The sequence below is a fragment of the Carcharhinus amblyrhynchos genome, chromosome 33, assembly GCF_965287045.1.
Source record: "Carcharhinus amblyrhynchos chromosome 33, sCarAmb.v2.hapA, whole genome shotgun sequence".
NCBI lineage: Eukaryota > Metazoa > Chordata > Chondrichthyes > Carcharhiniformes > Carcharhinidae > Carcharhinus > Carcharhinus amblyrhynchos.
Genome location: NC_137356.1, coordinates 200367 through 215935, shown reverse-complemented (window position 1 = coordinate 215935; position 15569 = coordinate 200367). Strand labels below are relative to the sequence as shown.

At 43.7% G+C, this 15569-nt stretch overlaps 1 protein-coding gene across 2 annotated transcripts in view; it reads left to right on the top strand.

Annotated features, from left to right (window-relative positions):
• Positions 1 to 429: 429 nt before the first annotated feature.
• elof1 (elongation factor 1) overlaps positions 430 to 15569 on the top strand; it is a 30604-nt gene continuing 15464 nt past the window's right edge. Inside the window, exons 1-2 of one of the 2 annotated variants that reach the window (XM_080216534.1) lie at positions 438 to 517; positions 14097 to 14233. The gene's annotated coding sequence lies outside the window, so the exon portion shown is untranslated. Of the gene's footprint in view, positions 518 to 14096; positions 14234 to 15569 lie in introns of both variants that reach the window. The other variant, XM_080216535.1, reaches the window with a different exon arrangement.

Sequence of the window (15569 nt, the reverse complement as noted above, 5' to 3'; positions counted from 1 at the left end):
ATGTGGAGTTGGGTGTGTGAGTTTGAGGGCTGGGGGGCTGATTGAGGATTAGTTGGGATTTGGGGTATGGGTGTTAGCTGAAGGGTAGTTTGGAGAACGGATTATGTCTGGGGGGGTGTGACTGATGGGTGTCACTTGGGAGAGGGGGGATTGGTTTGGGAGGGGTTTATTTGGGATCTGGGAGGACATGGGTGTCGAGGGATTGTGTCTCGGGGGGGGGGGAGAGGTTATTGGGGCAAATGCTGTCTGCGCGCCTGAATTTCAAATCTAACTGCCGGTTTGATGACGTCAGAGGAACGGCAACAGCACGCGGACCCCTCCCCGTGGAGCCGAGCCGCTCATTGACAGCCAGTTTGACCAATCAATGCGACTGCTGGAATGCTCTGTCCAATAAGCTGTACGGAGAGGCGGGAGTTCCGGTGCCGAGGTGCAGTCTTGTACTTGTGCCGAGAGAAGCGGCCGAGTTGTGGACAGAGAGCGAAGGCGAAGTTTTGCTGGCGTAAGCGGACAGGTAGAGGTACGGGCTAGGTGTCGGTGCGCTCGCTGAGAGAGATTAACAACGGAGCTGCATTGTGAAATGCCAAGCTTAACGCTAGAACGTGGAATCCAATTGGGTGATGTGTGAAACTATGTGATTGGCAGCTGAAGCAGCCAATCATAGCATCAATCTAGCGTGCAGGATTAGAGCCAATGAGAGTGCAGCAGCTCCTGATTGACAGGAGGATACGCGAATGGTTGCTTCAATCAGGGGTCCATTGGTCTGTTTCTAATCCAATAGGCGATGAGGATTGTGTGTTGTGCCCAATGGTGGATTGGGATGAGGGTGGGGTTTGTATGGTAGCGGGTGATTGGTTGCTGGGTCGGGTTCCTCGGCCTGGAAACCAATCCGGCCCGCGGAGTCTCCCCGGGCCTGGCTCAGCCATTCAGCAAGACCATGGCGGATCTCCCCCCAACTCCATTAGTCCACACTATTCCCATCTCCTCAGTAACTATATAGTTATGGAGCTTGAGAACACCCAACTGAGATGTACAACTCTCAGGGCAGAGAGCCTTAAAATAGCAGCAGGAGTGGACTATTCAGCTCCTTCGCCAGCTCTGCAAATCAACATGATCATGGCTGTCTGCACCATTCTCTCCCTATACACCTTGGCATCTTTGTACTCTAGAAATCTATATTTCTTGTATATACTCAGTGAATGGTACCCACAGCCAGAATTCCACAGGTTTGCCACCATCTGAGTGAAGAGGTTTTTCTTCATATCAGAATTTTTATGGCGCAGAAAGAAGTAATTTCACTCTTTTAAGGTCAAACCAAATAGACAAACTCAAGTCTTTCGGGTCAAACCAAGTAAACAAACTCAAATTACATTAGGACAAAGAAAAAGGGGGCGGCTCCCCAAAAGGAGTGGGAACGGCCCGAACAGAAACAAAAAGTACAAAGGAAACTTAAGACACATCAAATCAAAATGTGATTGTCGGGGTCAATAACGCACCCCAGCACCTGTGGTGCCCAGCAGGTAAGAAAGGCGTTGACTGTGCCTGTGGAACCGCATGCTCCCTCTCCAGGGACACCTGGCCATGAACGTAGCCATGGTAGAGGGGCACTCACTGTCTGTACTGGCTCTCCAAGCGAGCATTGTGATTCAGTGCCATTCCCCTGCTTTTTCCTTCTATGCCTACAGATTGTTTCTATTCAAGTAATCACCTAATGCCTAAGTGTTGACTGAATCTGCCTCCACCACACTGCCAAACAGTTCATTCCAGACCCAAACCACATTTGTGGAAAAAGTGTTTTTTCTCACATGACATTTGCTTCTTCTGAAAATCACTTTAAATTTGTGCCCTCTCATTCTTGATCCTTTTATGAGTGGGAATGGTTTCTCCCTATCCAGTCTGTCCAACCCCCTCTTAGGTTTTGGAGGCATCCATTGATTTGGTCTAACTTCTCGCTGCCTTGGCAAAGCAGCTAGCCTAATTAAGGGTCTCATGCACCACGGACATTCTCTCTTCCACCTTCTTACGTCGGGAAAAAGATACAAAAGTCTGAGGTCACGTACCAAGAACAGCTTCTTCCCTGCTGCTGTCAGACTTTTGGATGGACTTACCTTGCATTAAGTTGATCTTTCTCTACACCCTAGCTGTGACTGTAACACTAAATTCTGCACTGTCTCATTTCCTTCTCTATGAACGTTATGAATTGTCTGTATGGCATGCAAGAAACAATACTTTTCACGACATGTTAATTAATACATGTGACAATAAATCAAATAAAAAAAATCTATCAAATCTCCTCATAGTTCCCTCCCCAAGGAAAACAGACCCAACCTCTCCAATCTATCCTCATAGATGAAGTTTCTCATACCAGGACCCATTCTTGTAAACCTCTTTTATATTCTCTCCAATATATTCATGCCTTTCCCAATTCTCCAGCTAAGGTCTAACTCGTGTCTTGCACAAGATCAGCTTTTGTATTGTATGTCCCTATTGATAAAGCCCAGAAGACTATATGCTTTATCCATCAACATCCATACCTTCTATCTGTTGCCTGCACTAACTCGTTTATGTCCTTTTGAAGTTCTACACTGGCCTCTTCATAGCTTACAGTACTTGCAAGTTTTATATCAATCACAAACTTTGAAATTGGCCCCTGCGCACCAAGATCCAGACATTAATATATCAGGAAAGCAAAGGAATTAGGAGCTGAAGGCAGCAAATTCAGCCCCTTAAGCCTGCTCCATTATTCAATCAGATCATGGCTAATCTCTCCCTGATCTCAAATCCACCTCCCCACCTGTTCCCCATATTCCTTTATCCTTTTTTTTAGTAGAAATATCTATCTCCTTGAAACGATTCAGATTCGGCCACCCTATGGGGCAGCAAGTTCCATAAATTCACCAACCTCTGTGAGAAGTATTCCTCCTAATCTTAGTTTTAAATCCACCACCTCTCAACCTATACCTGTGACCTCTTATTCAAGATTGCCCCATAAGAGGAAACATTTGCTCCATGTTTACTTTATTAATCCCTTTTAAAATTTTATGTACCTTGATCAGATCCTCTCTCATCCTTCTAAATTCCAGCAAGTACAAGCACTAACTGTTTAATCTTTTCTCAAATATCAATCCTCCATTCCCTGAATCAATCTGGTGAACCTTCTCCGAACTGCCTCCAATGTCACCACATCCTTCCTCAAATAAGGAGACCAAAACTGGACGCAGTGATCTCACCAACACCCTATACAATTGCAACAACACTTTTCCACTTTTATATTCCAATTCCTTTGCAATAAATGCCAGCATCCTGTTTGCCTTTTATTACGTGCTGCACCCACATACCGAATTTCTGCATCGACACCCAGATGTCTCTGCCCAGATACATTTTTGAATCCGCTTTCACTTAGGTAAGAGTTTGTCTTTCTATTTTTTCTCCTAAATTGGACAACCTCACGTTTATCCACATTAAACTCCATCTGCCAAATTGTGACCCATTCTCCAAGCCTACCTATATCCAACTATAAAATCTTTATATCGTCTTCAGTACGTGGTTTCCAACCTATTTTAATATCATCCACAAATTTTGCTATGTTGCACTCTGTCTCTGCTTGCAGATCATTTATTTAGATTGCAACAGTACAGATCCAAGGACGGGTGACTGCAGCACCCCGCCAGTTACATTTCAGCAGCCTGAGAAGGACCCAATTATCCCGACTTTGCTTTCTGTCAGTCAGCCAATCCTCAATTCAATCTAGTACTCTACTCCCAGTTCTCTGAGATCTCACCTTCTGGATCAGTGTTTTATGTAGCACCTTGTCATTTGCCGTCTGAAAGTCCAGATATGCCACATCCACAGGTTCCCCACTATCCTCATTGCTGGTTATGTCCTTAAAGAACTCCAGCAAGTTTTTCAAATGTGGCTTTCCCTTCATAAAACCATGCTGATGATGGTAGATTGAGCTGTCTTTCTAAATGCTCAGTCATCTCCTCCTCAATGGTTGATTCTAGCAACTTCCCCACCACAGAGGTCAAGCTAACTGGCCTGTCGTTTCCTACTTTTTGCCCCTCTCCTTTTTTGAATAAGGGTGTCACATTAGTGTGTTTCCAATCCACCAGGACCTTACCAGAATTCAAGGAATTTTCAAATATCGCAACCAATGCATCCACACTCTCTGCTGCCACATCCTTTAATACCCTAAGGTGCAGGCCATCAGCTCCCGGAGTCCTATCTGCCTTTAATCCCATCACTTTATTCAATACCTTCTTCCCAGTGTTGGTTATTGCAGCAAGTTCCTCTGCATTAATGACAATTTTTGGAAAATCTTCATTATTCTCTACCGTGAAGACAAAGGCAAAATATTGGTTTAGTGCCTCAGCCATCTCTTTGTTCCCCATTAGTACCTCACCAGTATAGTCCTCTAAAGGACCAACACTTACTTTAGCTATTCTCTTCCTCTTTATATTCTTGTGGAAGTTTTTTGTATCTGTGTTTATGTTTTCTATTAATTTCCTTTCATAGTTCATCTTAACCCTTTTGATTCTATTTTTAATAGCCTTTTGTTGAATCTTAAAGTTCTCTCAATCCTCCAGCTTGCCACAATGTTTTACAGTTTGACATACCCTAGTTTTGCCTTTATGTCCTCTTTGACTTCGTTGTCTAGCCATGGAACATTTTTCTTCCTTTTACAATTCCTCTTCCACTCAGGAATATACTTTAATTGAGAGGTGTTCAATATCTCCCTGAACATCCGTCATTGTTCCTCAACTATACTGCCTTCAGTTGTTTGTACCTAGTTTACTTGGGCCAACTCTCTACTCAGGCCTGTATAATTACCTCTGCCCAAAACTAAAACTCTAGTATGGCACTCTGTCTCCTCTTGCTCAATCTGACTCTGAAATTCCAGCATGCTGTGATCACTTTCCAAGAGGATCTTTAACATATCAACCCTTCTTCATTACATAATACTAAATCTAAAATAGCCTGCTCCCTGGGTTGGTTCTGTAACATATTGCTGAAAGAAACAGTCCCTCATTACCCTCTGAAATCTCCCTCGAGGCTGCCTTTGCCAATGTGCTTGTTAAAATCACCCATCATTACCGTATGCCCTTCTCACAAACCTTCATTACTTCTTAGTTTATACTATGCCCCACTTTACAGCTCAGGGGGCTGTAAATTACTCCGACCAAGATGTTTTTTCCTTTGTTTTTAATTTCCACCCAGATCAATTCAACATGTTGGCCCTTAATGCCAATGTCATTTCTTAATTCAGCCTTGATGTCATCTTTAACCAATAAAGCAACTCCACCTCCTGTTCCATCCAGCCTATCCTTCTGGAATGCTGACTGTCCTTGGACATTTAACTCTAGGCCCGGTCCTCCAGTAACCACGTATCAATAATCCCACCAAATCATACCCACGTATCTCTATTTGTGCCGTCAACTCATTGACCTTATTGCTAACACTTTGTGCATTAGGTACAGTGTTTTTAAATATGTCTTACCGGTTTGTCTTTCCTTGCAGGATTTTCTCGTGCACTAGACTTTTTACACACTTTGATTTCATTTACTAAACTTTGATGGATGTTAGACTGACCTAAATAGCCTTCCTTGTGTTCTGTGACTGACCCCTTATTCTGCGTTCCCCAGCCAAAGGAAATATCACCCTTGCGTCCAGTCTGTATAGCCTTATCAGAACATGGTTGAAGGAAGGACATGCTTGGTAACTCAACGTTCCTGGATATAAAATCTTCAGGCGAGACAGAGGAGGAGGTAAAAGAGGTGGAGGCATTACATTTATGGTACAGTGGCACAGTGATTAGCACTGCTGCCTCACAGTGCCAAAGACCTGGTTCGATTCCTGGCTTGGGTCACTATCTGTGTGGAGTTTGTACGTTCTCCCCGTGTCTGTGTGGGTTTCCTCTGCGTGCTCCGGTTACCTCCCACGGTCCAAAGATGTGCAGGTTAGATGGATTGGCCATGGTAAATTGCCCCTTAGTGTCAGGGGGACTAGCTAGGTTTATGGGGATAGGGCCTGGTTCGGATTGTGGCTGGTGCAGACTCAATAGGTCAAATGGCCTCCTTCTGCACTATGGGATTCTATGATTATTAGTTAAGGAGGTAGTTGCTGCAGTAAGGAGAGATGATATTTTGAAGGGGGCATCAAATGAGGCCTTGTGGGTAGAGCTTAGGAATAAAAAATGGGCAGCCACGTTATTAGGTGTTTATTATAGAGCCCCCGATAGAGAGATATTGAGGAGCAAATATGTGCTCAGTTTGTGGAAGTGTGTAAAAACAGTAACAATAGGATTTTTATGTTAGGTAATTTCAACTTTCCCAAAACTAACTGGGGTATAGATAGGGCTAAGGGCTTGGATGGAGTAGATTTCTTGAAATGTGTACAAGAGAACTTTTAGATCAATATGTGGAGAGTCCAACAAGGAGGGGAGCTGTGCTTTACCTGATTCTGGGGAATGAAGCCAGACAGGTGGTTGAAGTGGGGGAGCATTTTAGTGATAGCGATCACAACATGGTTCAATGTTTATGCTTGTTATGGACAAGGAAATAGCCAAGCTGGAAAAAAAAAGTTTTGGATTGGTGGAGAACGGATTTTAGTAAAGTATGGCAAGATCTAGCCAAAGTAGACAGGGAACAGCTACTAATGGGGAAATTTACAGAAGAGCAGTGGGGGGGCATTCAAAAAAGAAATGGTGAGGTTACCAACCCAACATGTTCTCTCTAGGGTGATAGGCAGGAATAAAAAGTCCAGAGAGCCAGGGATGTCCAGAGATATTCAGGATACAATGGGAAGGAAAAGAATAGCTTTTAAAAAATACTACAGCAGCCAATTAGTGGAGGCATTAGTGAGGTATAGAAAGTGCCACTTAGGGTGGAGCTAAAGAAAACAATTAGGAATGCGAAGAGGGGATATGAGACAGCTCTGGCTGATAAAAGTAGGGAAAAACCCAACATGTTCTGTAAGAATATCAATGGAAAGAGGATAACCAGGGAAAGAGTAGGGCCCCTTAGGGACCGAGAGGGCAATCTGTGGATGGAGCCGGAGGACATTGGTGAATGTTGAATGAATACTTCACATCTGCCTTCACCCAAGAGAATGAGGATGATGGTATGGAATTCAGGAAGAGAGACTGTGAGATTCTTGAGCAAATTGACATAGGGAAGAACAAGGTATGGGGCGTGTTGACAACCTTAAAAGTGAATAAATCTCCAGGTCAGATGAATTGTGACCTTGGCTGCTCTGGGAGGCAAAGGAAGAGATTGCAGGGGCTCTGACCCAAATTTTCAATTCCTCTTTGGCCATGGGGGAGGTGCCTGGAGCTTTGTCCACTTTTACCGTAGTTCCACTCTTTAAGATAAACCAGGGATCTACAGACCAGTGAGTCTTATGTGAGTGGTAGGGAAACTATTGGAGAAACTTCTGAAGGAGAGCATCAGTCTCCACTTGGAGTGGCAAAGCTTGATCAGGGATAGTCAGCATGGCTTCATCAGAGGGAGGTCATGCCTAACAAATTTGATTGAATATTTTGAGGAGGTGACCAGATGTGTAGATGAGGGTAGTACAGTCGATGTAGTTTATATGCATTTCAGCAAAGCCTTTGACAAGGTTCCACATGGGAGATTTGTAAAGAAAGTAAATGCACATTTGATAAAGTGGATTCAAAATTGGTCCAGTTGTAGAAGACAGAGGGTGATGACAGAAGGCTGCTTAAAGTGACTGGAAGACAGTGCCACAGGGATCTGTGGGCCCTCTATTATTCATCATTTATATAAATGACATGATGACTGGGGGTGGGGGGGTGGGGGGAGGTGGTGGGGCTAGGACTAGTAAGTTTGCAAATGACACAAAGATTGGCTGGGTGGTTAACAATGAGGCAAAGTGTCTTGGTCCACAAGGAGATATAGATGGAATGGTCGTATGGACAGATAAGTGGCCAATGGAATTTAATCCTGAAAAATGTGAGGTGATACACTTTGGAAGGAGTAATTTGACAAGAAAATACTCAATGAATGGCAGGACACTGGGAAGTTCTGTGGGAAAAAGGGACCATGGTGTGTTTGTCCAGAGATCTGTGTTGCCAGAAGGGCATGTTAGTAGGTGGTGAAAAAGGCATATGGAACACTTGTTTTTATCAATTGAAACATAGATTAGAAAAGCAGGGAAGTCATGTTGGAGTTGTATAGAACTCTGGTGAGGCCACAGCATGAGCACTGTGTAGTTCTGGTTGCCGCATTATCGGAAGGATGTGCTTGCATTGGAGGGGGTACAGAGGAGATTCACCAGGGATGCTGCCTGGGAAGGAACATCTAAGTTATGAAGAGAGGTCCGATAGGCTTAGGTTGTTTTCATTAGAACAGAGAAGACTGAGAGGCGACCTGATCGAGGTGTGCGAGGTTGAGGGACTTGGACAGAGTGGATAAGGAGTAGCTGTTTCTCTTAGTTGAAGGGCTAGTCATGATGGGACGTAGGTTCAAGGTGAGGGGCAGGAGGTTTGGGGAGAATGTGAGGAAAAGCTTTTTTACCCAGAGGTTGGTGATGGTCAGGAATGCGCTGACTTGGAGGGATGTGGACGTGGGTTGCCTCATACCCTTTAAAAAGTACCTGGATGAGTACTTGGCAATCATAAAATTCAGGGCTTTGGCCACATGCTGGCAGATGGGATTAATGGGAGTTTAGATGTTTTTAATGTGTTGGTGTGGGCACAATGAGGGCCTCTTCTGCACTGTATAATTCTAGAATTTTATATGTTTCAATGAAATCCTTGAACTGCAATGAATACAGGCCTACTTGACCCAATCTGTCCACATATGACAATCCTGCCATCCCAGGAATTAGTCTGGTGAACCCTTGCTGCAAGTGAAGAAAGTTCTCCGTGTCTCTGTTCAAAATCACAAATCTGTTATCCTAAAACTTTGACTGTCTGTTTTAATTCCCTGGCCAGGAAAAGCCTCCACCCGGCACTTACCCTGTCAAACCTTTCAGAATTCTAAGTTTCATCTCTCATTCTTAAAAACACTATGAACTTAACTACAGTCCCTTGATAAAAAGATACTTCAACAACATCTTGTGGTGGAGGCGGGATGCCTCACATCCTTTAAAAGGTATCTGGATGAGCACTTGGCACATCATAACATTTAGGACTATGGGCCAAGTGCTGGCAGATGGGATTAGGTGGGAATTCTAATGGGTTATACTCGATGGGCTGAAGGGTCTCTTCTGTGCTGTATGACTCTATGATTTGTACATATTACAATGAAATCTTTGAATTCCAATGTCCTAAGGTTCTTTATAGGAGCATTAGTAAACAAAATATACAGTAAGCACATAAGGAGATATTACTTAGATAACTAACAGCTTTTCAAATAGAAACAAAAACAGAAAATGCTGGAAAATCTCAGCAGGCCTGACAACATCTGTGGAGAGAGCATAGAGCCAGTGTTTCGAGACTGGTTGACCTTTCGTCAAGATTGTGGAAAAAATTGGAGCTCGAGTTCCTTAACGCCTAAAATGAAGAGAAGAAGTTTCTTATTAATGCGTCGGGTGAGATGGAGAATGAAGTGAAACGTGGCAAGCACAGCTTTGAGGTAGAGTGCATTGGTGCTGCTGGAGGGAGCCCTGACGAAGGCTCAACCAATCTCAAAACAGCTCTATTCTTTCTCCAAAGATGCTGCCAGACCTGCTAAGATTTTCCAGCATTTTCTGTTTTTATTTCAGATTCCAGCATCGGCAGTGATTTGCCTTTAGCTTGTCAAATAGATATGTTTGAAAGAATACCTTCAAGGGGAAAATTGAGGAAGAGGGTGTAGGGAGCATAGGTTTTTTTTCAGTTTTTATTAGTGTCACAAGTAGGCTTACGTTAACACTGCAATGAAGTTACTGTGAATCCCCTAGTCGCCACACTCCAGCGCCTGTTCAGGTACGCTGAGGGAGAATTTAGTATGGCCAGTGCACCCTAACCAGCATGTCTTTCGGACTGTGGAGGAAACTGGAGCACTCGGAGGAAACCCATGCAGACACGGGGAGAACATGCAAACTCCAAACAGACAGTGACCCAAGCTGGGAATTGAACCCAGGTTTCGGGCAGTGCGAGGCATCAGTGCTAACCACTGTGCTGCTGTGCCGCCCTAGGCAATTGGAGGTGAATAGTTAATGATTGAAATCAAGAGGTTAGCATCAGCGGAGCACAGGTAATTCAAAGGATTGTGGGGCTGGAGAAAATTGCAGAGCTTGAAGGGACAAAGCCATGAGGGATTTGAATAGAAGGATGAGAACTTTTAAATTGTGATGTCGCTTGACTGAGAGCCAGTGAACAAAATTTAGTGCGAGTTAAGTTTAGTGCAGTAGAGCTCTGGATAACCTCAAGTTAATGGAAAGGAGAAAGTGGGAACCCAACCAGGAGTGCATTGCAAAGTCAAGTTGAGAGGCAATGAAGGGACAAATGAGTGTTTTACAAGCAAATGAACTGTTGCAGTAGTTAGGCAATATTATGGAAGTGGAACTATATAGTCTTTGTGTGAACATGAGGTTGAAAGCTCATAGAACGCTACAGCACAAACAGGCCCTTCGGCCCACAAGTTGCGCCAATCATATCCATACCTACCAGGCCTATCTATAACTCTCAATCCCATTAAATCCCATGTACTCATCCAGAAGTCTCTCAAAAGTTCTACCACCACTGACGGCAGCCGATTCCACTCACTCACCGCCCTCTGAGTGAAAAACTTAGCCCTGACATCTCCTCTGTACCTGCTCCACAGCATCTTAAACCTGTGTCCTCTCGTAGTGACCATTTCAGGTCTGGGAAATAGCCTCCGAGAATCCACCCGATCTACACCTCTCAACATTTTATAAACCTCTATCAGGTCGCCTCTCAACCTTTGTCTCTCCAGGGAGAAGAGACCTAGCTCCCTCAACCTATCTTCATAAGGCATGCCTCCCAATCCAGGCAACATCCTTGTAAGTCTCCTCTGCACCCTCTCAATAGCTTCCACATCCTTCCTGTAGTGAGGCGACCAGAACTGTGCACAGTACTCCAAGTGGGGTCTGACAAGGGTCTTAAAGTTGCAGCATTATCTCCCGACTCCTAAACTCAATCCCTCGATTAATGAAGGCTAGCACACCATACGCCTTCTTGACCACATCCTCCACCTGTGAGGTCGATTTCAGAGTCCTGTGGACCCTGACCCCAAGGTCCTGCACCTCAACACTGCTAAGAGTCCTGCCTTTGATACTGTACTCCTTCATCCCATTGGACCTGCCAAAATGGACCACTACACATTTATCTGTGTTGAAGTCCATCTGCCAGTTCTCTGCCCAGTCTTGCATCCTATCTGTGTCTCGCTGCAACTTCTGACATCCCTCCAGACCATCCACAACACCACCAACCTTCGTGTTGTCTGCGAACTTACTAACCCATCCCTCCACTTCCTGATGCAGGTCATTTGTGAAAATGACTTAGTGCTTATCTTAGGGTCAAATGTGCCACCAGATAGATTGTCAGAATCTCAGCTGATGCTGGGAAAAGGATGGGGTTAGCTAAGGAACAGAGTTTGGATTAGGGATTGAAAACAGTGGCTTCAGTCTTTCCAGTAGTTAATTGAAAGAAATTGCTGCTCATTCTATACCTGATGCCAGGAGAGCAGGCTGATGGTTTAGCAACAGTGGAGGAATCAAGAGAAGAACTAGTGAGATGTGCACTAATGCAGTGCTCTTTGATAATATCACTAAGTGACAGCATTAGATGAGAACTAAGAGGGAGCAAGAATAAAGCACTAATTTGATATTTCTGAGTTCCATCCGGTGACTGCTCAGAGCGGGTTATTAGTAGGAATTTTCTCCATGATGTATGATCCATCACTCAAATACAAAGCAAAGGTGAAGAACTGTTGATAATTGTGTGCTCTCACTGTTTTTAGCGAGAGCTTTGGATGAAGATTACGTGTTTTCAAGTAAAAACTTGGTGATGTAATTTAACTAATCATCCTTAGTTAGACAAATGAGTAAGAGGTATAGTGATAGGAGTGGTGGTGTTTGTAGAAGCTAAAGCTGTAACTTCCAACTTGGATAGGTCTGAAACTGTCAAATGAAATTAATTGCCTGTTTTATGAGAGTTTGGAGTTTCCTTTGCATGGTCCTACCTTCTCCTATAGTATATGATGTTTCTAGAGACAATTGTCACTAGACAGGTAGTGCTTGATAGACTAACGGGACTAAAGGTAGACAAGTCCCTGGGACCGGATGGAATGCATCCCAGGGTTCTGAAAGAAATGGCAGAGGTGATCGCAGATACCTTAGTAATTATTTATCAAAATTCGCTGGACTCTGGGGAAGTGTCGGAAGATTGGAAAACGGCTAATGTTACGCCGCTGTTTAAAAAAAGTAGCAGACAAAAGTGAGGGAGTTATAGGCCGGTTAGTTTAATGTCTGTATTCGGAAAAATGCTTGAATCCATCATCAAAGAAGAAATAGTGAGGCACCTAGAAAAGAACGGTTTGATAGAGCAGACGCAGCACGGATTTGTTAAGGGGAAGTCGTGTTTAACGAATTTATTGGATTTCTATGAGGATATGACTAGTGCGGTAGACAGAGGGGAACCAGTGGATGTGGTATTTTTAGACTTCCAAAAGGCGTTTGATAAGGTGCCTTACAAAAAGTTGCTGCAAAAGGTTAGGATGCACGGAGTTGGGGGTAAGGTGTTAGCGTGGATAGAGGATTGGTTGTCTAATAGGAAGCAGAGAGTTGGAATCAAATGAATGCTATTCTGGTTGGCGGTTGGTGACTGGTGGAGTGCCACAGGGATCGGTGCTGGGGCCTCAACTGTTTACCATTTACATAGATGATCTGGAGGAGGCAGCTGAGTGTAGGGTAACGAAATTTGTTGATGACACGAAGGTGTGGAAAGTCTGCAGAGAGATCTGGATAGGCTGAGTGAGTGGGCGAGGACCTGGCAGATGGAGTATAATGTCAGCAAATATGAGGTTATCCACTTTGGTAGAAATAATAGTAGGAGGGATTCTTATTTAAAAGGTGAAAAGCTGCAGCATGCTACAGTGCAGAGGGACCTGGGGGTCCTTGTGCACGAATTGCAAAAACCCAGTCTGCAGGTACAGCAGGTGATCAAGAAGGTGAATGGAATGTTGGCTTTTATAGCGAGGGGGATAGAATATAAAAGCAGGGAGGTCTTGCTGCAACTGTACAGGGTACTGGTGAGGCCGCAACTGGAGTACTGTGTGCAGTGTTGGTTGCCGCACTTGCGGAAGGATATTTTGTCCTTGGAGGGAGTGCAGAGGAGGTTCACTAGGCTGATACAGGAGATGAGGGGGTTAGATTATGAGGTGGGATTGAATAGACTGGGCCTGTAATCGTTGGAGTTTAGAAGGCTGAGGGGGGGATCTTATAGAGACGTATAAGATTATGAAGGGGATGGATAGGGTAGAGGTAGAGAGATTCTTCCCACTTAGAAAGGATAGCAGGACTAGAGGGCACAGCCTCAAAATAAGGTGGGGGGGGTGCAGTTTAAATTGGAGTTGAGGAGGAACTTCTTCACTCAAAGGGTGGTGAATCTCTGGAATTCTCTGCCCGTTGAAGTGGTGGAGGTTACCTCACTAAATATATTTAAGTCACGGGTAGATAGGTTTCTGATAGACAGGGGAATTAAGGGTTATGGGGAGAAAGTGGGAAAGTGGAACTGATCCACTTCAGGTCAGCCATGATCTTGTTGAATGGTGGGGCAGGCTCGAAGGGCTAGATGGCCTACTCCTGCTCCTATTTCTTATGTTCTTAGCCATGAGAGGATACTGTAAATCATCCTAGAAGAAAAAGTTGATTGGGGTTGTAGAAAATCAAGCATAGACCTCAGTGTGTCTGAGATTACAAAAGCGGTGACTTCAGACAAGTGCGAAATGAGTTATAGGTTATAAGACATCTTGAACTTGAAGAACTTGTACATCTAAAGTAATCTGGTCCTGACTTTCCTTCAAACCCTGGATGAAATCCTGCATCTGGCCCAGCATAGATCCTCTTTTCATTCCAGTGTTTGGTGGGTCATGCATGTCATATGTTACTTACTGAAGGCTCTTTTTCCACAGGGAGTGAAATGCTACTGGGAGATTCTCGTGGGAACTTTACCTGTGAATTGCTGATACGGTGACCTTTTACATCCAAAGTAACTTGAAAGGACTTGACATTTTGTGTTTTATTGTTTCTTTCTTGCAGTGCTGTACAGGTCAGTGCTGTGACTAGCTTTGCATAATTACATTAGAGTGCTGTTTTGATTCAGTTACTAATGCACTGTAGTATGCTTTCATCAAATTGGAGGTCATTGGGATGGCTACTGTATATTAGTCTTCAGAGTGAATTCACTTAGTGCTCATGCAGTGAGAGGGAAATGCTGGATAGTAGATACTGCTTTTTCCCTCCTGCGCTATCCCCTTCCTGTCTCATCCCTCCATCTGGTACAACTTGGATGAATTAGATTCACTTTCTGTAATTTATACATTTTGACACGAAAGCCAAACATCTTGTATTTAAAACCACTGCATTTTGTTTTTGGGCCTGATAAGTTCTGTATTTGGTTATGGAAAGATTGTTCTGTAGTTTTAAACAGCTAAGAGGTCTAGCAACCAGAATGGGGGCATTTGTAGAAGTTGTGGCTGCAACTTTCAACTCCGGTCTAATACACAATCATCCATGTGAGCTCCAAGGAAATGAAATTATAGTGGAGTGATTGTTCAGATAATTAACCTCTACCAATACCCATGTGGCAGGCCTTAAACTTTTTTGTTTCTTGTCAACCTGTGAGGAAGCCCTGCACTTCATGGCTGACTATAAAGGGAACATGCTCTGTATCTGGGCTGCTCAAGAAATTTTACCAAAGTCGGTGGTTCAAAGATTCTGTTCACATACCAAGCTGATGTTTATTAAAATGTTGTATGGCAGATCAGAGGGTGATTGGAGTGCGGTTTTATTCATAGCTACATATAAATTATAACACACAATTGTATTATTGTCCTCCACCTGAGGAGTAGTCCAATTCCTTTGTGCCCATTCTGTTCCTGTCTCCTCTTGTTTCCTTTTCATTCAACTGACAATCCGACCTGTTGTAAAAAAAATTGAAATGGTCTGTGCTTTAAAACTAACTCTTGGGGACAAATTTTCCCACCCCACCCTCCACGGGAATCGTAGTGAGTGATTGGCAGTCCATGGAGAGGTCTGTTGACGTTGGGTGGGATTTTCTGGTTTCGGGACAAGCACAGCCAGAAAATTCCGCCCTTGTTGTACATTCCACAAGCTCACAACTCCATTTGGGTGATTTTTGTCAGTCTTATCTATGTGTGATTGTATAAGCCACAAAGCATCTAGAACCTTTAAGTCAGTGCTTCCCAAACAATTTTCCAGCATAAAAATTAATGTGACCCCAGATGCTAACAAAACAAAACAATGAAATAACATAGCAACATTTAATACTTAAGTTTGTGCATTATAGATCAACGTAAAATACATTATACAAACATGAAAATCTGTTTTGAAGTAGTTTGTTAAAGTTTTATTATTTGATGTAT